General features: G+C 37.4%; 1 protein-coding gene and 1 pseudogene across 13 annotated transcripts in view; both read left to right on the top strand.

The window, feature by feature from the left end:
- The window catches only part of ANKS1B (ankyrin repeat and sterile alpha motif domain containing 1B), a 1096782-nt gene that overhangs the window by 11651 nt on the left and 1059080 nt on the right, over nucleotides 1-26051 (top strand). The gene's annotated exons all lie outside the window — the stretch shown is intronic.
- LOC122472573 lies at nucleotides 22186-23622 on the top strand (annotated as a pseudogene).

Genomic DNA, 26051 nt, shown 5'->3' with positions numbered 1-26051 from the left:
ATCTGTTCAAGCCAGTAAGTCTGAGCTCATAGTTTTAACTGAGCTCATTATTAACTCAAGGATCTTGTCAAATCTAGTGTTAGGGTCTGTAGAAAAACCATGTAACCAGGCAGTTTGTCCTTATGACCTTCTCATCCCCTGTTTGTGTTCCCCTCTGTCCCTTTGCTGAGCCTTTGTTGCTTTCTTATTCTGGGGCATTCTTTGTCTTTTTTTTTACCTGAAACCTAGAATTTTTCGGTTGTATCCTGTACTACCAAAAATTTTTCTAAATTGCATCTTATTCCCTCATGCCATAGATCTCCACTGAAGAAACAGTAAATGTCATGGTAGAAAGAAGCAACAGAATGTAATTGAAAAAGTCAGTCTTAAGTTTGAATGAGAACTCTGCCACTGAATGGACATTTGGCCCTGGGAAAGTTATTTAACTTCTTTGGACTTTCAGTCTCCTGATTTAAAAGTGAGGATGATTTTATGTATCTTGTAGATTTGTAAGGATTAAAGAGAATTTATATAAAACATCTAGCATAGGGCCTTTCACATAGGAGGGACTCATGTGTTTTGGTGGTTATTATTATTACTGAGACATTATGCTGTGTAAGGAATAATTGTATAAATTTCATGAGTATCTCTATTTGATGTGAGCTATGGGATATTTGCATATTAATAGGTCACTTCTTTAGGTACGTGGTCTTAACCTGAATCTTTAATGGTGTAGGCACCAAGACAGACCACTGGGGGTGATATATTTGCTCAGTGTTCCTCTGATCCCAGACATAGTGATTACTTTTTTCTGCCTACTTTTAGGAGTAATACTTGGTCACCAGATATTTAACATTAGTTGTTATCTTCTACATTTCTCACAAAGCTAATTTGAGCAGAAAGAGATTGTGTTCCTCTGGAGTTGTACATGCTGTGCTATAATAATCCATGCGGTTAATGGTTTCCTAATAAGCTTATCATTGATATTTTCTTTATCTTGCTTTTTAAAGCATTGTTAATTGACAAATATTTTGAGGGTGTGTACTATGTATTCAGCATGGTGATGGTGCTTTGGAGTATAGAAAATAGATTCTTCCCTCTAGGCAATTATGGAAGTTACACACAGGAGATGATAGCTAATTATATAGTAGTTTCTAATTTCATGGAATGTAAGCTCACAAATTCAGCTTTTTCTCTTGACAAGTCCAGTGTCAACATTCGCTTCCCATCTCCCATTGCATATCAATATATGATCTGAATCTGACCATGAGTCATGTTTAAGTAATTCTTTTTTTAAAGTGTTTATCCACTTATTTTGACAGAGAGAGAGAGGGAGAGAGAGAGAGAGAGAGCGTGCATGTGCAGGGGAGGGGCAGAGCGAGAGGGAGAGAGAGAATCCCAAGCAGGCTCTATATAGTCAGCATAGAGTCTGGCAAGGGGCTTGATCCCATGAACCGTGAGATCATGGCCTGAACTGAAATCAAGTCTGCTACTTAACTGGCTGAGCCACCCACACACCCCAGGTTTAAGTAATTAAAAATTTTTTTAAATGCTTATTTATTTTTGAGAGAGAGAGAAAGTGAGAGCGAGAGCGGGGGCAGGAGCAGAGAGAGATGGAGACACAGAATCTGAAGCAGGCTGCAGGCTCTGAGCTGTCAGTACAGAGCCTGATGTGGGGCCTGAACTCACAAACCATAAGATCATGACCTGAGCCGAAGTCAGACACTTAACCAACTGAGCTACTACCCAGGCACCCCACTTTGGGGAATTTTTAGTGGTTGGAACTAGAACTGTATACTCTCAAATATTTTTCGTTTTAAAATTGAAATAATTTTGATTTTGAAATAATCACATACTTGTGGAAAAGCTGGAACTATAGTTCAAATAACTTTTTCCTCGAACCATGTGAGACTAAGTTGTCAACCTGATGCCCTGTTACCTTTGGATGCTTTAGTTTGTATTTAGTTTGTATTTTCTAAAAGTAGGAATATTTCCCTATCTAACCACAATACAACTACTAAAAGCAGGAAATTAATATTGCTATTTTACAGCCGTTAGACCCCATTCAGGTTTTGGCAGTTGTCTCAACAATGCTTCATTGGAATCTCGTTCAAAATCACACATTACATTTTGTTGTCACACCTCCTTAATGTTCTTTGGTGTGGAACAGTTTATCAGTCTTTCCTTGAGTTTTATGATCTTGATACCTTTTGAAGATGATAGGCCAGTTATTTTGTAAAATGTCCCTCAATTTGGGTTTGTCTGGTGTTTTCTTATGATTAGATCCACATTATGCTCATCCTTGGCAGGAATATCACGGAAAGATGTGTGTTCTTTTTGTTATATCTTATCAGGTGGCATGTGATTTTGATTTTACTGTTGCTCATGATGCTCACTTTAATCACTTGTTTATGATAGTATGTTAGCTTTCACTATATACAATTACTCTTTTTCCCTTTGTAATAACTATTTTGTGGGGAGGTATACTTAACTATCTGAATATCCTGTTCCTCATCAGACTTTATTTATTTATTGAAGTATGGACTCATGGTTTGCTATTTTATTGCATGGATTTTAATGTACTATTGTAATTGTTAATTTTGATGCTTAAATTGCCCCACACTTAGCCAGTGTAAGTCCTTTAAGACTGGCTTCTCTGAGTCATTCTTTGAGCATTTCCTTGATTTTGGTATCGGAAAATGTTCTAGGACTCATCTTTCTCTGCCTCAGTTCTGGATCAGCCATTTCTCTAAGAAGCCATAGTTCCTTTTATTGGAAAGTGGTAATTAGATGCTAAGATTTGGATACTAAGTATGTTCATTAGTGAAAAAAATATATTCACACACAGAAATACACACATTTATATATATATATAGATATCTATATATATATCTATATATATATATATCTACCTATATTTATTGAAAACCATGGATTTACAATGATACATCTAACTCTAGTCCAACTCCACAGGCATGATTCATTTTGGTTTCTCCCTTCCTATATTTTTACATTCCTGCTCTGATACTGAAAAACTTGGCTTCTGTTCTCTTTGGTACATATACTTATGTGATAAATCTCCCTGTATGCAACCAGTCCTCCTCTCCACTGCCATACTCTCCCAAGTTTGTCTTTATTACCCAACTCAGGCTGTGCCACCCACGTTAGTCTGTTCTACACTGACACCCTCTTGCCATTTACAGGCTCTGACTGTTTATGCCAGTTTGCATCTACAGAGGGATACCCTTTCTATCCTACTTGGGGTCTAACCACTTGAATTGGGTCACCTTTGCTGTTAGATGCCCTTTTTACCCTTTTTGGACTCTGGACAGCCTATGTCTGGATGTTCCCTTCTGCCACCACCACACTGGAGCTTCACCCTACTGGAGCTGTAACCCTGTAACATCATGCACCTCCCCTGTAGTGATGCCCTTTCCAACTTACTTGGGTAGTGACACCCCATATTCAGCTGCCTTCAATATGAACATCTCCTCCCTTGGCTTCAGTTCTGTCACTTTGCCGTAGGCTGCTGCAGCCTCCCTTCTCCCTCTGGTGTGGATGATTATCTTTCCCTGCCCTTCTTTATGGCTTTAGAGACTGAATTGTTTAGGAAGAGAAGGGAAATAGGAAAGAGGAAAAAGTCGGAGAAGTGGGACAAGAGAGTAATGTAATGCTGTATGGTGATGATGATGGTAAAAAGCTCTCTCCAGGTCAGCAATACTATACCCTTGTGTTGGAAGAAAGTTTGGCTTGGGGCACTTAACAATTCTAGCTAACATGGAGGTTATGACCAAAGCTTGACTACTGTGTGGCACATCTCCTGGACTCTATTTCTTCTGGCATTTTGGAGGACAGATGATGATAGTTTGATAGGTTGGTCAGCACTTTACATTTTTTAAATGAGCCTTTTCTTTCTTGTATATTATTATGGATGTGTAGTAGGCCTCCAGATTGAGAGGCAGAAAATCTTTATATATTTTTTTCTCTGTTTAGCTTAAAGTATCATAATTGTCAGCAAAGTGCATTCTCAAGAATTTTAGTAAGATGATGATAATGCAAAAAAAAAAGAGTTATAAAAACACTGAGATAAGAACTGTCATTCACTGAGGAAGTTGAGCTTGCAGAATTTGATAGAGATAAGGATTTCGGCAAGTAGGTTTTTCTTGTTATATGATATTGCCACTATGATTTTTAAGAGGTCACAAAAAATATGTCACGAAATTGACCAACTAACTATATTTTAAAATATGGTACATCTACATACATCTTGTAAAGTAATTACTGCTTCGAATGAACCAGGACAGTTAGTAATTCATACTAGGGATTTCCTAGACTTTAAATTATTGCCAGGAGTCCATAATTCCTAGAATCAAATCTAAGCAAAGAAATTTCCAGGTAGCTCTTTTAGTAAGCATTTGATATCGCTGACCAATACCCTCCTTACTTGCAAACAGTTGGAAAAAAATAGTTTGGGAACATTGCAGAAATAATTCATTCAGTTATGTTTGATACTTTAAAAGACCATTCATCTACTTATGCCAAATTCAAGAGAAAACAAGCAGCAGGCAGTATTATCAGTTGCTGCTCTCTCTTTCTAGGTGTGGGAAGACAAGCTCAATGGAATGGTGATCACAATTTTGGTTTTACTATCTAAGAAGGGAACCAAAGAGGCCTGGATTTAAACAACACACTTAATGTGCAAGATAATATCTGGGGATCTAAAGAGATAATTTTTCTTACTGGTTTTTTTACCCTCTTAACCTTTTCTTATCAGCAGTAACACTTCTAATAATGTGTGACCTTTTCATGATATTTCTTTTTGTATCTTGGCTTTCTATTTTTAAGGAATCTTTGGGTTTACACTTTGCAGTTCGTGACATTCATTTGCAGAACAAGAGACCACACAGAGTATCTGTTCTACCTGTTCTCCATTACCTTCAGAATCCTTCCAAAACTCTTGAATTGACAGATAATGTTTTCTTAGCAATGCAATGCATATATTGTTTCTGTGATGGAAAGGAATGGTGGAAGATCCATGTCTGATGTGACCTTCCTCTGAAGTCTTGTATGCTTGCTCTTTACATGGAAATGGGGATTTATAGGACTATACAAATATATATATTATATATATATAATATTGTTATTATATAATATATATTATTATATAATATATACATGTAGAATCAAAGAAAAGTTGAGCTGCCAAGAGTTGGAAAGACCAGGAATCAAGGGAGCAAGGATCAGGGGAAAGGTTATATAGCATATACTAGGGGCTTATGAATCTCTTTGGACCTAACCTCATGGTTGGGGGGAAGATGGGGACAAACTCTTAGAAAAATGGTGTCTGGAATAAATTGTATTACCTTGACTATTTTGTGAACTTGAGAGAATACAGCCAAACCAGAAATCAGTCTTCACCTTGCCTTTCTCACTTCCTCTCTGTTATGCTTCCTTTACTTCTTGAAAGAGCCAAAATATGGTGTGATATGATTGGGCACCTTATCTAAGGTGACATCAGCATTGGTAGCAATATGATAACTGCCAGGGAGTTTCCAATAGTAAAGTCACACAAAATGAATGCCTACACTTCTCTTCTCCCTGGTTATTGGCTTTGAGCATTATCCAGACTCTTACCATTCTGTTTTTTTAAAATATGTATTTTTTTTTAGATTAGTGAGAAGCCCATTTAGAAAACTCTTGGTGATCCTTAATTGCCTGTGGGCTCTTATCTGAATTGAGAACATTAATCTAGAGTTACAAGTTTATACAGATTCAGAGGAGGTCTGGGGTTTTTCTGTTTCCTCTCTAGTTAACATTTCTAGCTTCCATCTCTTTCCTTTCTGATTTCCTTTCTTAATAGTTCAGCTGTTCTCCTTCAGCAACTTAGCTGTATCAGCTGTCTTTGGTAAACCCTGTAGCCAGGAAACTAGAAAATACCCTTTGACAAAGGGGGGCTAGAAAAGTTAGGAAAATAAGGTTAATAAGGAAAATAAGGTTAAGAGAAAGAGACATGGTTTGAACATGGTTTTCTCAACGCTATATTTTGTGGCTAATTCAGGTAAAATACTTATGAGACCAGATACCTGTCTTGGAAATATGTATGGGAAACTTATTCTGGATAAATGGTCACAGCCTAGCAGAAAAGGGTGACACTTACCCCAGGGATTCAGGGAGACCTACCTTTGGTTTTAGAGCTTGTTACCTGGGATGGACTTGTGCTTTTAATCTATGCCTTAGAAACAATATTTCCAAATGTGCATAAATGTGAATCTTAATTCTTTACATTCTACATTTATATATCACACATTTTGCTAGTATTTCAAGAGTTTCCTGTTCTTTTTGCAAATAAAGTGCTCATTTTGGCTGTTTTCCAAATATGACAGTTGGTGGACATGCTTCAGTAGAGAAAAGGAAATTTTCTCTGCTTATCTACTCTCTCCCGTCTGCCCAAGATAGTGTGTCTGTCAATTGTGACCTGATTTTGAAATAATTTATTAAATAGAGGGAGGCATGATGTTATTTAAAATTTTGGTATGACATTGACTTTTAGTCCTTTATAATAAGCTCTTGACTAGATTTTCTGGTGAAGTTTATTGCTCCTGGGAATTTAGAAATTTCTTAACTCCTTCAGTGAGTTTGGACTTGTTCAATGTCAAGTATGAGTAATATTTACTCAGGAAATTGAACCAGCTTATTTATTCAGAAGATGAAGCATGCTGTATTTTTTTTTTTTGCCATGAAAACATTATTTTGGAAATATATTAATTTTATAGGTAGGGAGAAGGTCCCTATTAGTTAGTAGATTGCTGAAGAAAAGTGATAAATGAATATAAAATACTTATCTTTGGTAAGTTTATTGTTTTCATTAAATATGTTGACATCCTTTCATTTTTTTATGTTAAAATTTAATATATGTGCAATCGGTGGTAATTTAAGGTTTTAAATCGGTGGAGAAGTCTAAAGGAATTACATTTCTTTTAAAATATGTTCATTGGTTTTAAAAATTATTACTCCCAAATATATATCCTTAAATCTGTATCTCTAATTTAGTCCTGTCTCGTGTACTATAGGCATGTTATTTCAAGTGGCTTTTTGAACATCTTCCCCTTAATGGAGTTATGAAACTTGAAATGTTCATTATTTTTACCTACAGTTTTGCTCTGCCACTTGCATGACTCCTTTGTGTTAGTGGAACTACTGTGTACCATTTGTTCAAGCTAGAAACCCTAAAGCCATCCTTGATTCTTTCCCTTCCCACTTGTGTCCATTCAGTATCAGCCCTTCTAACCCATTGATTCCTCTGCCATCAGAGGATTTGTTCTGAAACTTGTTACCCTCTGAATAAAGTCCAAACTCTTTGGAATATCATTTGAAGCCTTTTGTGATTTGGCTCCTTCCTACATGCCTCATTTCCCGTCAGTCTGCTGTAGCAACCTCCTCCAACCATACCTGATTCCTATACTTGGAGTTGTGAACAGGCATCATGGGCTTTCTACTATTGCTGTCTTTGGAGTATATATTTTCCACTGTTCAGTGAAGCCCTGTTCATCCTCCTCGACTCAACTCCAGCCTAATCATCTCTTCTGGGAAGCCTTTCCTGAATTCTATCTTCTGTGCATCCTCGTACTTGCACACACCTCTGTTTTAAGCCCTTAGAATTGTAATTATTTGCATGCTTGCCTTCACTCTAGACCCTGAGATCCTTCAGGCCTGAAATCTTGGCTTAGTTATCTTTTAAAGTGCTATACAAATGTTACTATCTTATGCCTAGAACATATAAGGCATTCTGAAAATTATTTGTTGATTACCAAAATGAGTGAATAGCTGTGAAACAGGGCATGCTATATCTTTTTAGACTGTAATTTTGAGAGTATTGTTGACTGAGAGATAAGTTTGATAAGTAACCCTAGGGCTGAGAAAAATTTAATCATTTGTTAGAATACCTACTGTTAGGCACTGTGCCCATTGCCGTAGTTTAGAGGACATTGTATTAGTTTATAAGACATTGAGACCCAGAGAAATTTAGTACTGGAACAAGTAAGGAACTTGACTAAGTAAGCAACATAGTTGGATTTGGAATTTAGAATTGCCTAACTTAAAAGCCAGTGTTCTCTCCTTAGTGCTGGAAGATTATCAGAGATGGGATATTGGGGAGATACTTTAAAACAAAGGCAAGCAGTGTTCTTAGGGTAAAGGCCTATTGGAATCATAACTACTTTTTGATATGGATTCCAGAAATGTCTGGGAGATATTTTAGGAGAGGCAGTGTTAAGTTCATGCTCTTAGTAACTTTGAACCTAAATGAATGAATGAAGAGATGATAAGGTGGAGGGAGCTAATGAAAATTAAGCAAAATGAAGGAAAAGAGTTGTTAGATAATTTTGCTTCATAAATTTATATAAGATTAAGGGAATGTGGGTATTCATTGAACATCTAGATTTATCATCTCGTGATCAATTCTCACAGCAAACCTAAGAGATTAGTATTATTTTCCCCAATTGCATGTGGCTGAAGTCCCATGTACACTTTATTTTTTAAAATTTAATTTAATTTATTTTTTTAAATTTACATCCAAGTTAGTTAGCATATAGTGCAACAGTGATTTCAGGAGTAGATTCCTTAATGCCGCTTACCGATTCAGCCCATCCCCCTTCCCAAAACCCCTCCAGTAACCAACCCTCTGTTTGTTCTCCATATTTAAGAGTCTCTTCTGTTTTGTCCCCCTCCTGGTTTTTATATTATTTTTGCTTTCCTTCCCTTATGTTCATCTGTTTTGTATCTTAAAGTCTTCATATGAGTGAAGTCTTAACGGTATTTATCTTTCTCTGACTATTTTCGCTTAGCATAAATACCCTCCAGTTCCATCCACATAGTTCCAAAATGCAAGATTTCATTCTTTTTGATTGCTGAGTAATACTCCATTGTATATATATACCACATCTTTATCCATTCATCCAGCGATGGACATTTGGGCTCTTTCCATACTTTGGCTATTGTTGACAGTGCTGCCATAAACATTAGGGTGCATGTGTCCCTTGGAAACAGCATATCTGTATCCCTTGGATAAACACCTAGTAGTGCAATTGCTGGGTCGTAGGGTAGTTATATTTTTAATTTTTTAGAAACCTCCATACTGTTTTCCAGAGTGGCTGCACCAGCTTGCATTCCCACTAGCTGGCAGTGCAAAAGCGTTCCTCTTTCTCCATATCCTCTCCAACAACTGTTGTTGCCTGAGTTGTTAATGTTAGCCATTCTGACAGGTGTGAGGTAGTATCTCATTGTGGTTTTGATTTGTATTTCCCTGATGATGAGTGATGTTGAGGATTTTTTCATGTGTCAGTTGACCATTTGGATGTCTTCTTTGGAAAACTGTCTGTTCATGTCTTTTGCCCATTTCTTCACTGGATTATTTGTTTTTTGGGTGTTGAGTTTGAGAAGTTCTTTATAGATTTTGGGTACTGACATTTTATCTGATATGTCATTTGCAATTATCTTCTCCCATTCTGTCAGTTGCCTTTTAGTTTTTCTGATTGTTTCCTTTGCTGTGCATAAGCTTTTTATTTTGATGAGGTCCCAATAGTTCATTTTTGCTTTTGTTTCCCTTGCCTCTGGAGACATGTTGAGTAAGAAGTTGCTGCGGCCAAGGTCAAAGAGGTTGTTGCCTGCTTTCTCCTCGAGAATTTAGATGGCTTCCTGTCTTACATTGAGGTCTTTCATCCATTTTGAGTTTATTTTTGTGTCTGGTGTAAGAAAGTGGTCCAGGTTCATTTTTCTGCATGTCGCTGTCCAGTTTTCCCAGCACCACTTGCTGAAGAGAGTGTCTTTATTCCATTGGATATTCTTTCCCGCTTTGTCAAAGATTAGTTGACCATACGTTTGTGGGTCCATTTCTGGATTCTGTATTCTGTTCCATTGATCTGAGTGTCTGTTTTTCTGCCAGTATCATACTGTCTTGATGATTACAGCTTTGTAGTGCAGCTTGAAGTCCAGGATTGTGATGCCTCCTGCTTTGGTTTTCTTTGTCAAGATTTCTTTGGCTATTCTGGGTCTTTTCTTTTTCCATACAAATTTTAGGATTGTTTTGTTCTAGCTCTGTGAGGAATGCTGGTGTTACTTTTATAGGTATTGCATTGAATGTGTAGATTGCTTTGGGTAGTATTGACATTTTAACAATATTTGTTCTTCCTATCCAGGAACATGGAATCTCTTTCCATTTTTTTGTGTCTTCTTCAATTTCTTTCATAAGCTTTCTGTAATTATCAGTGTATAGATTTCTCACCTCTTTGGTTAGGTTTATTCCTAGGTATTTTATGTTTTTTGGTACAACTGTAAATGGGATCGATTCCTTGATTTCTCTTTCTGTTCCTTCATTGTTGGTGTACAGGAATGCACCCGATTTCGTGCATTGATTTTACATCCTGAGACTGCTGAATTTATGGATCAGCTCTAGCAGTTTTTTTGTGGAATCTTTTGGGTTTTCCATATAGAGTATCATGTCATCTGCGAAGAGTGCAAGTTTGACCTCCTCCTGGCCAGTTTGGATGCCTTTTGTTTCTTTGTGTTGTCCGATTGCAGAGGCTAAGACTTCCAATACTATGTTGAATAACAGTGGTAAGAGTGGACATCCCTGTCTTGTCCCTGACCTTAGGGGGAAAGCTCTCAGTTTTTCCCCATTGAGGATGATATTAGTGTGGGGTCTTTCATATATGGCTTTTATGATCTCGAGGTATGATCCTTCTATTCCTACTTTCTTGAGGGTTTTTATCAAGAAAGGATGCATATTTTGTCAAATGCTTTCTCTGCATCTATTGAGAGGATCTTATGGTTTTTGTACTTTCTTTTATTGATACAATGAGTCACATTGATTGTTTTGCAGATATTGAGCCAGCCCTGCGTCCCAGGTGTAAATCCCACTTGGTCGTGGTGAATAATTTTTTTAATGTATTGCTGGAGCTGGTTGGCTAATATCTTGTTGAGGATTTTTGCATCCATGTTCATCAGGGAAATTGGTCCATATTTCTCCTTTTTAGTGGGGGTCTTTGTCTGGTTTTGGAATCAAGGTAATGCTGGCTTCATAGAAAGAGTTTGGAAGTTTTCCTTCCATTTCTATTTTTTGGAACTGCTTCAAGAGAATAGGTGTTACCTCTTCTTTAAATGTTTGGTAGAATTCCCCTGGATAGCCATCTGGTTCTGGACTCTTGTTTTATGGGAGGTTTTTGATTGCTAATTTGATTTCTTTACTGGTTATGGGTCTGTTCAAATTTTCTGTTTCTTCCTGTTTCAGTTTTGGTAGTTTATATGTTTCTAGGAATTTGTCAATTTCTTCCATATTGCCCATTTTATTGGCGTATAATTGCTCATAATATTCTCTCATTATTGTTTTTATTTCTGCTGTGTTGGTTGTGATCTCTCCTCCTTCATTCTTGATTTTGTTTATGTGGGTCCTTCCCTTTTTCTTTTTGATCAAACTGGCTAGTAGTTTATCAGTTTTGTTAATTCTTTCCAAGAACCAGCTTCTGGCTTCATTGATCTACTATTTTTTTGGTTTCGATAGCATTGGTTTCTGCTCTAATCTTTATTATTTGCTGTCTTCTGCTGTTTCTGGGTTTATTTGCTGTTCTCCTTCCAGCTTTTTAAGGTGTAAGGTTAGGTTGTGTGTCTGAGACCTTTCTTTCTTCTCTAGGAAGGCCTGGATTGCTATATACTTCCCTGTTATGACTACTTTTGCTGCATCCCAGAGGTTTTGGACTGCGGTGTTATCATTTTCATTGACTTCCATGTACTTTTTAATTTCTTCTTTAACTTCTTGGTTACCCCATTCATTCTTCAGTAGGATGTTATTTAGGTCCAAGTATTTGTTATCTTTCCAAGTTTTTTCTTGTGGTTGATTTTGAGTTTCACAGTGGTGTGGTCTAAAAAGATGCACAGTGTGATCTCGATCTTTTTGTACTTACATAGGGCTGATTTGTGTCCCATTATGTGGTCTATTCTGGAGAATGTTTCATGTGCACTGGAGAAGAATGTATATTCTGCTGCTTTAGGATGAAATGTTCTGAATATATCTATGAAGTCCATCTGGTCCAGTGTGTCATTCAAAGCCATTGTTTCCTTGTTGATTTTCTGTTTAGATGTCTGTCCATTGTTGTAGTTGGGGTGTTGGTGTTATGGTGTTATTATCAGTGACTTTGTTTATGTTTGTGGTTAATTGATTTATATATTTGGGTGCCTTCACATTTGGAGCACAAATGTTTACAATTTTTAGTTCTTGGTGGATAGACCCCTTAATTGTGATATAATGCCCTTCTTCATCTCTTGTTACAGTCTTTATTTTAAAATCTATATTGTCTGATAATAAGTATGGCTACACCAGCTTTCTTTTGTCGACCATTAGCATGATAGATGGCTCTCCATCCCCTTATTTTCAATCTGAAGGTGTCTTTAGGTCTAAAGTGGGTCTCTTGTAAACAGCATATAGGTGGATCTTGTTTTCTTACCCATTCTGTTACCCTATGTCTTTTGATTGGAGCATTGAGTGCATTGATGTTTAGAGTGAGTACAGAAAGAAATGAATTTATTGCTATTATGATGCTTGTAGAGTATCTTGGAGTTTCTGGTGGTGTTCTCTGGTCCTTTCTAATCTTTGTTGCTTTTGATATATATATACATATATCTCAAATATATATATATATATCTCAAATATATATATATCTCAAATATATATATCTCAAATATATTTCAAATATATATTATATCAAATATATATATATTTCAAATATATATATATCTCAAATATATATATATCTCAAATATATATATATATCTCAAAAGCATATATATATATATGCATATTTCATCTTTTCTCTTTTCAACCCCTCTACCCCTTTTGCTTTCTCTTCATCTTCTGGAACCCCTATGATTCTGATGTTATTCCTTTTTAATGAGTCACTGATTTCTGTAATTCTCAAATCGTGCTCTTTTGCCTTAGCTCCTCTCTTTTTTTCTGCTTCATTATCCTCCCTAAGTTTGTCCTCTATATTGCTAATTTGCTGCTCTGCCTCACCCATACTTGCTGCCATGGCTTCCATTTGAGATTGCAGCTCTGTTATAGCATTTTTTTTTCATCCTGACTAGCTTTTACTTCTTTTATAAACTCCGCAGAGAGAGATTCTAATCTATTTTCAATCCCAGCTAGTATTCTTAGTATTGTGATTCTAAATGTGGTTCAGACATCTTGCTTATATCTGTGTTGATTAAGTCCTTAGCTGTCATTTCTTCTTGCTCTTTCTTTTGGGGTTAATTCTTTCATTTCATCATTTTGAAGGAAGAAAGGGAATCAATAAAGTAAAAAAATTAAAATTAAAAAATTAAAAATAACACACACATACAAAAGAATCAAATTAATGATGTTAGATCCTAGGTGTGTTCTGGTGTTGTTGTTGAAAGGAGCTTGATAGATTAGAGTATAAAGGGAAAGAAAAAAAAAGGAAAATGTTTGAAAATTTGAAAAAAGGATTACAATGAAATAGAATAAAATGAACTGATGGAAGTAAAATAGATTTTGAAAAACTTACAAAAAAATAAAAAATATAGTAGGAAAAAATTAAAGAAAAATATTTTTAATAAAAATGGAAAATAAAAATAAATGTTTTCTCTTTCTATATTCAAGAAAAAGAAATGAAATGAAAAAGAGAAAAAAAACCCAGAGAATTGAATAGATGGACCAGCAAACAGACTGAAATAGATTGAAATTACATTGTTTTCCCCTAGATGTCAAACAGTGAAGCAATTTATAGTCCGTAAACTAATCAGGTGGAGAGACTTGTGGTGTTCCGTTCCTGAAGAGGGAGCCCACTTGGGCAGGGCTTAGTGTAACGGCTCCATTCCCCACTAGATGGCTCTACTTAGCTTACTGGGGTGGATTGTTGTGGTGCTTGTAGGTGTGTATGCACATGCATGGGAGGGGTGAACATGGTATCACCCAGCTACCCAGTCTCTAGTATCAGAACTCTGTTCTCCCCAATCAGCAATCTCGCACCTGTCCTTTGTCTCCGGTTTCTGTCCACTCTGTGCTTTTATACTGTCCATGACCAAGCTGTCAGGTTGCCAGGCGTCCCCTCCCTCCTGAGTTTTATCTCAGGTATGGCTGTGTTTCCCAACCCCTTACCCCTGAGGGACTGCAGCTTTGCCCTGCTCGGACCTTCTGGGGGAGGTCTCACTGAGAAATGGCTGGGTGTGGCCGCACCCAGGAACACTTGCGGAACTGTGCTGCTGCTGATGCTCAGAGACTGCGGCTGGGTGCCATCCCACCCAGAAAACGTTCATGCGATTGTTTAGCAGCAGCGATTCAGGGATTATAGAAAATCTCGACACACATTGGGTACAAGGTTTCACCTCTAGTGACCTTGTTTGAGCACCAGCAGATGTGGTGGTTCTCCGGAATCTGCTGGCACCTTTGCCTGTAGGGGGGCTGCACAGCCTCTACCAAATGACCTCCCAGCAGGGGAACTGCCTCTCCCTGTGTGGCCCAAGGACTGCCGACCTCACTCTGCTCCTGGGAATTTGCCCTTCCCACCAGAGTACTGCCAGGTATTGAGCTGTGGAGTTTCAGACTCTGCGCTCCCCCTGTTTATAGAGTCTTAGTGGAATTTACACCCTCTTCTTTTTCCTTTCTCCCTTTTTAGTTCAGTCCTGCAGCTGTTTCCATTTTTCCACTTTCTCTCCAGCTGCTTTGGAGGGGAGGTGGTCTTCCTGTACTCCCCTCCCCCCCCCCCCATGCCCGCCTCCGTCCTCTCTCTGCAAGCAAAAACAGCTCCCCACCCTCTGGGGGTTCTCTCTCTCCCAGTTCACCTCTTGGTGTCATGTACCTGCTGAGTTCTGTAGTTCAGGTTGTGCAGATTGTTGTGTTAATCCTCAAATCAGTTTTCTAGGTGTGCAGGATGGTTTAGTGTTAATCTGGCTATATTTCATGGATGTAAGACGCAAAAAAACCTTCCATGCTGTTCTGCCATCTTGGCTCCTCCATACCATGTACACTTTAGATTTAAAAGTGGTTAAATATCTTGCTGAAGGTCATGTAGACAGCACCTGATGGAGCTCAGGTTCAAACCCATTTCTGTATGACTCCATCTCATGAGGAATGGAGATAATCTCCTTTGTACCTTCAGATATCTCAGTACAGCTGCAGTTTGAATCAGTCATCATAATGAATAACAAGTTATTATACACAGGCAAAATCAGTTCTAGCAGGTGAATCCTTTGTGCTGGCTGAATTGGTAACTGGAATTTTTATGCTTTTGGAGGGAGAGGGAATATAATATAGTTATGATGTCTTTTCTTGGGAGCTTTTCCTATTGCTCTAAAATTGAGAGAATACATCAATCAAACATGACAAACTTTAATAACCTATAAGGCACAGACATTGACCAATTTGATGGATGCTCACTATAAGCATCTGGAGAGGTTGTATGGTGCCTTCTAGCCCAGTATCAGTCTGGGGTACTAGATTTGTTTAGAAGATCCATTATCTGTAAGGCTAAGAAACAAAGATTTTTATTGTGTTACAGAATTATTCTAGTACCAGATTAATTTGTTATATATACTAAACCAATTAGCATTTGTAGTGAGAATGACATTTAAAGAAAATGAAAGGAGATGTTGTGGAATAATGAAAGTCTCATTTACATGATATACCTATTACCTTGCTAGAGACCCAAAAAAGTTTTACTAGTTTGGTATTTGGTTTCTCATTTATCCATCTGTTTGTTCATTTGCTCATTTATTCATTCTGTATACTTTTATTTTAAGACTATTATTTATGTCAATTCTGAGAAAGGATTTTTCTTTCTTTTTTAAAAAAAAATTTTTTTAACGTTTATTTATTTTTGAGACAGAGAGAGACAGAGCATGAACGGGGCGAGGGGGCGGTCAGAGAGAGAGGGAGACACAGAATCTGAAACAGGCTCCAGGCTGTGAGCTGTCAGCACAGAGCCCGATGTGGGGCTTGAACTCACGAACTGGGAGATCATGACCTGAGCTGAAGTTGGACGCTTAACCGACTGAGCCACCCAGGCGCCCCAGGATATTTTGTTTTAAGCTATAGAATAGGGATAATCTTACCATCATGAGTCTATGCATGAATTGGTTATTTGTTTACATATATGACTTACATAGTAAGCTGTAAACTATTTAAGGGTGGGGACCGTGTGTGTGTGTGTGTGTGTGTGTGTGTGTGTATGTTTAATCCCTCTGCCCTCCAGTGCCTAACAGAGTACTTCAATACATATTTTGGTGACTGAATTAAAGAACTCAGAATTCAGTCAATCTAAATGTATGTTCTTTGCAACTCAACCCTGGAGGTTATGGGTTTCATGTATTCCTTTAGTGACCATGTAATGAGCTCTTAAAACCTGTAAGTGGCTGTTTTAGAGTTAGGCAACAGCCCCTAAGGTGACTACAGAAAGAAGAGATTAAATGCCTGGACCCCACAGTTAGATAGGAGATGGCCTTTTAAAGACTGCTCTGATGTGCAGTGTTAAACCATGTTGTCACCCTGAGGTATAGGGAGCAATAGATGGTTAAAATTGGTGAGGTTGGTTTGGGGACCAGGCTCTGTAGAGATCCAAGTCCAGAAAACAAAGGATTAAAGTTTCCCCATTTTCCATTATGAGGAGCAAGTCAGGGAGTTTTGTAGCCTGATGTAATCAACAGTATCTTAGGTGTCTTAGGCGGATGTCAGGAGGGAGCTGAGGATCTGAGGACCAGTATATCATAGCATTGCTGGGAAAAAGGCAGTGTGTTTTTTTTTAATGTTTTATTTATTTTTGAGACAGGGAGAGACAGAGCATGAACAGGGGAGGGTCAGAGAGAGGGAGACACAGAATCTGAAACAGGCTCTAGGCTCTGAGCTGTCAGCACAGAGCCCGACACGGGGCTCGAACTCATGGACCGCGAGATCATGACCTGAGCCGAAGTCGGCCACTTAACTGACTGAGCCACCCAGGTGCCCCAAAAAGGCAAAGTCTTAATGGTCTAGACTGACACAGGGCCTGGGAACATAGTAGGTCAGAGAGCAGAAAAGAGAGTGAGTTTGACACTAAGGCAGGTTTTTACTTGATTGTTCAGCTATTTGTAGGTCTTGGAATATGAATGAAGTAGCTTTTGAGCCGAATTTCTCAGTCTTCACTTTGTTGACATTTTGGGCCTTGTAATTCTTTGTTGGGGGTGGGATAGGGCTGTCCTTTGCATTGTGGGATTGCTGCATCCTTGGTGTATACCCACTAGATGCCAAAAAAAAAAAAAAAAAAAAAAAAGAAAATGTCTTTAGGCATTACTAAGTATCCCCAGGGAAGCAAAAATCACCTTTGGTTGATACCAGTGTTTTAGAAGAGTATGAATCAAGTGGCCACTGTTGACTAAAGAAAGGGAGAGGGAAATAGTGATTATAAGTGACTCTGTAAATGTTACGTCTTTTTGTATGAATTCCAGAAGAAGTAAGGACCAAAAGTAATCTAATCATTACACAGGCTGGAAGAATGAAATAAATACCAAGAATAAAAGGCCTTTGCGTTTGCAAATGCATGGAAGTATGTACTATTTTATTTATTTATTTTGATAGTGAGCCCGAGCTGGGGAGAGGGGCAGAGGGAGAGAGAAAATCTAAAGCAGACTCCATGCTCATTGGGAAGCCCAACATGGGGCTCCATCCCCACAACCCTGCAATCACAACCTGAGTGGAAATCAGGAGTCGGGCTTTCAGCTAACTGAGCCACCCAGTTGCCCTGGAATTTATTTTATTTTATTTTATTTTATTTTATTTTGTTTTGTTTTGTTTTGTTTTGTTTTGTTTTGTTTTGTTTTATTTTATTTTAGCATATGTGCTGCCAAAGTGAGTACTATTTTTTTATTTATTTTATTTTATTTTATTTTGTTTTGTTTTATTTTATTTTATTTTATTTTATTTTATTTTATTTTATTTTATTTTAGCATATGTGCTGCCAAAGTGAGTACTATTTTTTTAATTTCATTTCATTTCATATTTTAAAGTTTATTTATTTATTTTGAGAGAGACCAAGCATGTGTTTGCAGGAGGGAGGGGAGCTGAGAGAGAAGGACAGAGAGAATCCCAAGTGGGCTTTGTGCTCACGAACTGTGAGATCACCACCTGAGCCGAGATCAAGAGCAGGGCGCTTAGCCAGCTGAGTCATCTAGGTGCCCTACCCCTGAACTATTTTAGATTGTAGTGGAGAAAAAACATTTGAAGAAAGGAGATTGGAGTTGTTATAGTTATCCATAGTTTGGGAAGAAATTTTAAAGTCATGGAAGAAGGTTTAATTAGGTTGGAATTAGAGTTTGATTAGTCTGAAATTGGCCAGGAGTAAGTTGTTAAAAAAGCTCCTGGATTGAATTTATTTTTATTATCTTTCAATTTCCTATTTATTTCATTTTTTGAGAGTGAAATAGGAAAGGAAATCCATTAGCAATCCTTATCAAAATAATACCAGAATTCTTCACAAAGCTAGAGCAAAGCAATCCTAAAATTTGTATGGAATCAGAAAAGACCCAGAATAGCCAAGCAATCCTGCATAAGAAAACCTGAGCTGGATGCATCACAATTCTAAACTTCAAGCTGTATTACAAAACTGTAATCATCAAGACAGTATGGTACTGGCACAAGAACAGACATACAAATCAAGGGAACAGAATAGAGAAGCCAGAAATGGACCCACAAACGTATGGCCAACTAATCTTTGACAAAGCAGGAGAGAATAGCCAATGGAAAAAAGTCTCTTCAGCAAATGGTGTTGGGAAAACTGCACAGGGACATGTAGAAGAATGAACCTGGACCACTTTCTTACACCAGACACAAAAATAAACTCAAAATGGATGAAAGACCTAAATGTAAGACAGGAAGCCATCAAAAGAGGAGGAGAAAACAGGCAACAACCTCTTTGACCTTGGCCAGAGCAACTTCTTACTGGACATGTCTCCAGAGGTAAGAGAAACAAAAGCAAAAATGAACTATTGGGACCTCATCAAACTATAAAAAATTCTGCACAGAGAAGGAAATAATCAAAAAAACTGAAAGGCAACTGACAGAATGGGAGAAGATATTTGCAAATGACATATCAGATAAAGGGTTAGTATCCAAAATCTATAAAGAACTTATCAAACTCAACACCCAAAAAACAAATAATCCAGTGAAGAAATGGGCAAAAGACATGAACAGACAGTTTTCCAAAGAAGACATCTAAATGGTCAACTGACACATGAAAAAATGCTCAACATCACTCATCATCAGGGAAATACAAATCAAAACCACAATGAGATACTATCTCACACCTGTCAGAATGGCTAACATTAACAAATCAGGCAACAACAGATGTTGGTGAGGTATGGAGAAGGAGGAATGCTTTTGCACTGCTATCTAGTGGGAATGCAAACTGGTGCAGCCACTCTGGGAAACAGTATGGAGGTTTCTAAAAAATTAAAAATATAACTACCCTATGACCCAGCAATTGCACTACTAGGTATTTATCCAGAGAATACAGGAGCATTGACTCAAAGGGGCACATGCACCCCAGTGTTTGTAGCAGCACTATTGATAGTAGCCAAAACGTGGAAAGAGCCCAAATGTCCATCGACAGATGAGTCGATAAAGAAGATGTGGTGTGTGTATATATGTGTATGTACGTATACATTTATATGTATATATGCACATATATACATACACATACACACCCACAATGGAATATAACTCAGTGATCAAAAAGAATGAAATCTTGTTATTTGCAACAATGTGGATGGAAGAATATATTATGCTAAGCGAAATGTCAAAGACAAATATCTGATTTTACTGATATGTGGAATTTAAGATACAAAACAGATGAACATAAGGGAAAGGAAGTAAAAATAATATAAAAACAGAGCGGGGAGACAAACCATAAGAGACTCTTAAATACAGAGAACAAACTGAGGGTTGCTGGTAGGGTGTTGGGTGGGGAGAAGTGCTAAAGGAGTGAGGGGCATTAAGGAGGACACTTGTTGGGATGAACACTGCGTGTTATAGTTAAGTGATGAATCACTAAATTCTATTCCTGAAATCATTATTACACTGTATGTTATGTAACTTGGATTTAAATTTAAAATAATAAAAATAAAGGAAATCCTTTAATTAATGAAAATCCATGCTTTGTTAATTTTTGGTATTTTGTCCTAATCACCTGGCATTACCTTCCTCACATCTGCTGAGCAACTCTACAGTATTGTAGCCATTATGGGGATATTTTGCTGTCTCTAAAAGACTACTTTTCTTACATTTGATTCCTCACAAATTCATGGTGAAGTTATCTGGACTATCTCTGCTTTTGCTGTTGCATCAATCAATTATCAGTCCCTCTGTAAATTTCTTATTACATTTACCAGAGCAGCTGTTCCAGACCTTTTTCACTTTTCCATTCTTGCTCAAGTCACTCTCAGCAGGTAGCGTTGTTTTTTATTTAACTGAAATTGAGGAAATTCAGGCATGAGTTTTTTAGAATTTTCCCCTCTACATTTCTCTACCTCTATTTTTATTTTCTCTTTGCCTCCATTTCTGCACCATAGTAAGAAATGTTCCTCCCCCCCCCCTTTTTTTTAAAGTTTTTATTCATTTTGAGGGACAGGGCCCTGGGGAAGGACAGAGAAAGAGGGAGAGAGAATCTCAAGCAGGCTCTGCACTGTCAGTGGGGAGCCCAGTGTGGGATGTGAGCCCATGAACTGTGAGATGATGATCTGAGCTGAAATCAAGAGTCAGACACTTAACCACCTGAGCCACCCAGATACTCCAGTGCTCCTTTTTGCTAAGACTGATCTCTGCATCTGTGCTTCTGATGACATATCCTTCCTTTCTTTTCCAAGCCTTTGTTAATTATCCTTCAATTTTCCCCTTGATTTGAATTTTTATTCTCTTGTTTTATCTTTTGTTAAAGAGAAATAAAATCATTCCATGAGACTTGTTAAAGAACAATAAGGCAGACTTTATTTAGGACCACAGCTATAGGTGTAGGGACCACTGCAAAGGGGTTCTGTAGTTGGAAAAAGAGATTGGACTCAACTCTAAATAGAACAAGGAAAAGTAGGAATTTATAGCCAAGGACTAGGATGGGGGTCAGTGAATGTAAAATTACTGAGAGGAAACTCAGGGGCAAGGGGAATATGATCTAACAGAAATCTTGATTATGGCAGGTCAGGGTGATCAGACATTACCTGAGAGATGGTGGAGTGTGAGGAACCCAATCAGATATTGAGGGTGATCAGATAGTAAGGATAAAGAATTCTGACTAAACTGAATTAGCAGGATTCTTCCTAAAATTGGATAATGAAGAGATGAACGTGGAAGCACAAAAGTTAGGGCCTAGTTGAGAAAAATGTTCAGAAGAGTCTGAGTAGAGTTTGGTCATGGAGAGATTCTTTGTCACTTTCTTTCTGTATTCCTGCCCAGGTTTCTCTTTTTCTTAAATAAGAAACTGAAAAAACACCCAAACCTTTCCTTGACCTTACCATATTGTTGCTTCCTCAATCTCATGCTTTTTCTCCTCTTTTTCACCATTAGATTGTTTGAAAAAAGGAAGAGCCTATGCATACTGCTTTACTAAATACTCTTTTAACTTTTGTTTCTTATGCTATTGAAGCATCTCTCTTAAACTTCATTGTTATCTTTCTAATAACCAAATCATATGGTACCCCCATTTTTATCCTTCTGTGTTTGTCAGCAGCATTTGCTATTTTTGACTATCTTTTCTTTCTTAAACCCTTTTTCTCTGTTGATCTTTGTGACTTAATACCCACCCACCCTCATGGAACAGGGCCCTGTCTTACCCAACACCATTTTAATTCAGCTGTTGGCCAGCCTACCATAAATATGTGTGTGATGCCAGCCAGGACCAGAAAGAAATGCCTAAAGAAACCCAGCTAATATCAGCAGAACTGCTTTGCTAACTAGTAGATTCCAGAGCAGTTATAAATGGTTATTGTTTTAAGCCACTGAGTTTTAGGATGGTTTGTTATGCATCATTATTGTGGCAGTGGACGACTGACAGAGCACAAGAACAAGACCTGAAGGGAATTATCAAAAAATATTATAGAAAATTTTCTAGTTCTGTAGGATACAAGTCTCTAGACTGAAAAGTTTTCCCAGGTATCCAGCATAAGGAATGAGAAAAGATCACAAAGCCTGAAATTTAAGAACATTATGGATTAAAATAAAATTCTTTTGTATAAAATAAAAGAAAACATGAAAACAAATCATATAGAGATGAATGATAATCAGAATTATATCAAACTTTTAACAGCAGCACTGGAATATAGAGGACAGTGTCGCATTGCTTTTAAAATTGTAAGGGAAAATCACTTTCAGCTTATATTTCTCTATTTAGCCAAACTATTGATGAGGTAGTATAGAAGTTCTAAGACACAGAAAGATTAAAACATTTATGCCTTATGTGTCCCTTTGTAGAAAGCTTTTGGAAGATGAACTTGCATAAAACACGGGTGGAAATCAATAAAAAGAAAGACATAGGATGCAGAAAACAAAGGATTTAATGTATGAGGGCAGAGAAAAGAGGTCCCTTGAGAATAGTTCTTCAGTAGGCTTAGAGAGCACCCAGTCCAGATTGGAGAAAAAGGATACAGGACTATGAGAAGGATTTGGGAGGAACAGTGAAGTGCTTGGTATGTTTGAAGGTTTGGAAAAAAATGACCATTGACAAATGTGTTAGACTGGGATAAAAACAGTGATAGGTAAGTGGAAAACTAAGCAGAAAAATATCAGATGTTTTTATAAGTATGGAAACGTCACATTACATTATCTGGCTCAGGAATAAAGAATATTTATGTAGTCAATGGTATAAACACTGACTACTGATTTAAACATATATTTGTATTGAGAGAACAGTATGTATGTGTGTGGGGGGAGTGGGGAAGAAGGCTGATGGTGTAAGAGAGCAATATTCTCCATTACTATAAAGGGAATTAAAATTATAATATTGGAAATTGAGCAATTGAGAAATATCCATACAAGCTTTATATTTAGACCAGAGCAAACTACTAAAAGAATCCTATGAGGTATAGCACTAGAGCAAATGACGTATTTTTTCAGTTAAGGGATAGAAAGTAAATGTTTTAGGTTTTATGAACCATATGATTTTTGCTGTTGTAGGGTGAAAGCAGTCAATTGACAATTCATGAATGACTGGACATGGCTGTGTTCCAGAACGTTACAAAAACAGATGGCAGGTTCTCTGGGTTCTGTCCTAGTTTGTGGCAACATGGTTAAATGTGCCAAGAAAGTTGGAATCGTAGGTTAATATAGGACCTATTATGGTGCTTCTGTCAGGAAAATGGTGATGAAAATTGAAATAAGCCAGCATGCCTAGTATACCTACTCCTTCTGTGGCAAAACCAAGATGAAGAGATGAGCTACGGGGATCTGACACTGTGGTTCCTGCATGAAAGTGGTAGCTGGTGGTGCCTGGACTCACAACACCATGTCTAATTGCACAGTAAAGTTTACCATCAGAAGACTGAAAGAATTGAAAAACCAGTAAAAGCTCCACCCTTTGAAACAGTGCTAGCCTATAGTAAATGGATTAATTTATGTAACAAAAAGAACAAAACCCGACGGTGGGTTGGATTTGGGCTTATGACATAGTTTGTTAACCTTATGACTAAAGGGCAAAAGGAAGTAAATAGGGATAATTTTCTCTTCCTGATTCAAGTTCATTTTTTGAACTTCTCTACCTTTCCCCCCCATTAACTGCAGAGTATAGAGTAATTTTCCATATTGCCCCTCACATCAGTGTCCAATTTAATGTTTATTTGTAAAGAGCTTGTGCTTTAGATTATCCGAACTATTTACCATCTCCAAATGTTGACCCAGATTTCTTTCTGTGCCTTATGCTTTTTCCTCTGGAATTACTCTCCTGACTTTACCTCTCAGCTTTTCAGAAGTGTATGTATCTTTCTGAGTTCCATCTGAAATAGCTGCTTCTCTAAGAAACTGTTACAGTTTCTTTCCACCTTACTGTAAACCCTTGTCCAGGTAGCCAACCAGAGATGATTTAATCCCTCATTTGGTAGAGATTGAGTTTTGGGGTCAGTCAGTCCTGAATTTGAATTTATAATCTACTTATATACTTGCTGTATGACCTTGAAAAAAATGTATTTAACCTTTCTGAACCTTTTTTTTCTTATCTGTAAATATTTCGTATGGTTCTTTATAAGTTAAAGTGGTTTAATATTGTTTTCTTCCTTTTACTTTTAACGCTTATCCCCCATCCCTTATCAACTTGAGCTCAGATTATGTCTTCCTCATCTTAAATAATCCTGAAGCAGTTCTCAACAAGCATTGATTTGATTGAATTGAATTAGGAAGGAAATGTCTTAGTGTTAATTCTTAGCTGAAGAGTTCTGATTTTATGATAAAATTAGAGAAATTTTGTATTCTACAGTTTGCTGGTTCCCTAATTTTTCTTACATGGTCTATTTTTATTAGTTCACTTCTGTTTTCTACCACATTGCAAAGGAGGTGCAGTGTTACAGAAGCGAATACAGTGGCTTGATTTTTCCTTTGATGGGAACTAAGCCATATGTTTGTATTGAGTCAGCTACTCCAGACTCTGAATTCCCAATCAGATGGTCAGCAGTGTTTAATTGAATTCCCAATATGTGCAAGGCAACACTGGGTGCTGTCACTCTAGGGAGGTGTAACCATCTGGAAGAACTTTTTCAAAGAACCCAGAATGTGAGAATATGTCTCTTTGTATCTAAATTAAAATGATACTAAATTTGGCAAAGTAAATAGCTGGCGTAAGTGCTGTCTTTTGCGTCCCACTCTCCCCTTTTATCATTCTTTCAATCTCCAAGAAAAGGCATCCTCCTTTTTTGCTATGGTGAGGCTAGTGTACATTTTCCTTGATTTCTTTCCTTCCTCAATTATTGTAATTCGTGTAATACAGGATTCTGATGTTTAAAATCTTCAACATCTTTTAGCTTTTGCATCCTTTTCTAACTTTAAATATGTATATATGATAGGAAGAATCCTAAAATGCCCTCCTAAGATTTCCTTCCATAATCCCTAGGACTGTGCATATGCTGGATGTTACTTCCTTGATTGTTACATTATATACCAAAAGGGAGGGATTTTGAGATATAATTAAGGTTACTGATCAATTGACCTTAAAATAGGGAGATTATCTAGATAGGCCTAATATGGTCACATGAGCCCTTTAATAGAATGTTTTTCAATTGGTAGTAGAAAGGGAAGCCAGAGATTCAAACATGAAAAGCATCCATTGTATTGTTGCTGGCTTGAAGATGGAGAGGCATATGTACAAGTGTGGGAGAGCAGCCTCTAGGAGTTGAGAGCAACCTCCAGCTAATTTACAGCAAGGGAATGGCTGGATATAGTCCAAATTAGCAAGGAAGTGGATCCTCCCCTAGTGCCTTCAGTTGAGAGCTCAGCCTAGTCAACACCTGGATTTTGTGCTTGGGAGATCCTAAGCAGAGAACCCAGCTAAGCCCACATGGACTTTTGACCTACAAAATAGATAATAAGTTTGTGGTAATTTGGTACCTAGCCATGAGAAACTAATACAGCATCCGTATTCCTTATTAAGAGTTGAGTTCCATTCCCTGCCCCACTAGTTGTCCTATTTGTTTCTTCTTTTCATCGTTAAACTTCTTAATTAACTTATCTAAACTTACTGTCTCATCTGTGTGCAACTTATGCTTTTCTCAGTTCCCATGCATCTGTCCCAATAGTGTCCAAAAATAACTTTCTGATGAACTGGCAACTTCTTCCTTACTAAACCCAAGGACTACTCCATTTGGTGTTTTGTATTGATTTTCTTTCTTGAAATTAGTACTTTTTGTAATACTTTTTGATTCTATTTTTTTTCCCTCTTTTCTTCTGTCTCCTGTGTTGTCTTCATAGATCTTGTTGACCAGTATTGGAATTGAATTTAGGAGCTATTGTAAGGAACCAGCAGAGATGAATAAAGCAACAAGAATTTGAATAAAAATGTTAGGAAAGTCCA

Source organism: Prionailurus bengalensis, chromosome B4, assembly GCF_016509475.1.
Source record: "Prionailurus bengalensis isolate Pbe53 chromosome B4, Fcat_Pben_1.1_paternal_pri, whole genome shotgun sequence".
NCBI classification, from domain to species: Eukaryota; Metazoa; Chordata; class Mammalia; order Carnivora; family Felidae; genus Prionailurus; species Prionailurus bengalensis.
This window is presented reverse-complemented; position numbering and strand designations above follow the sequence as displayed.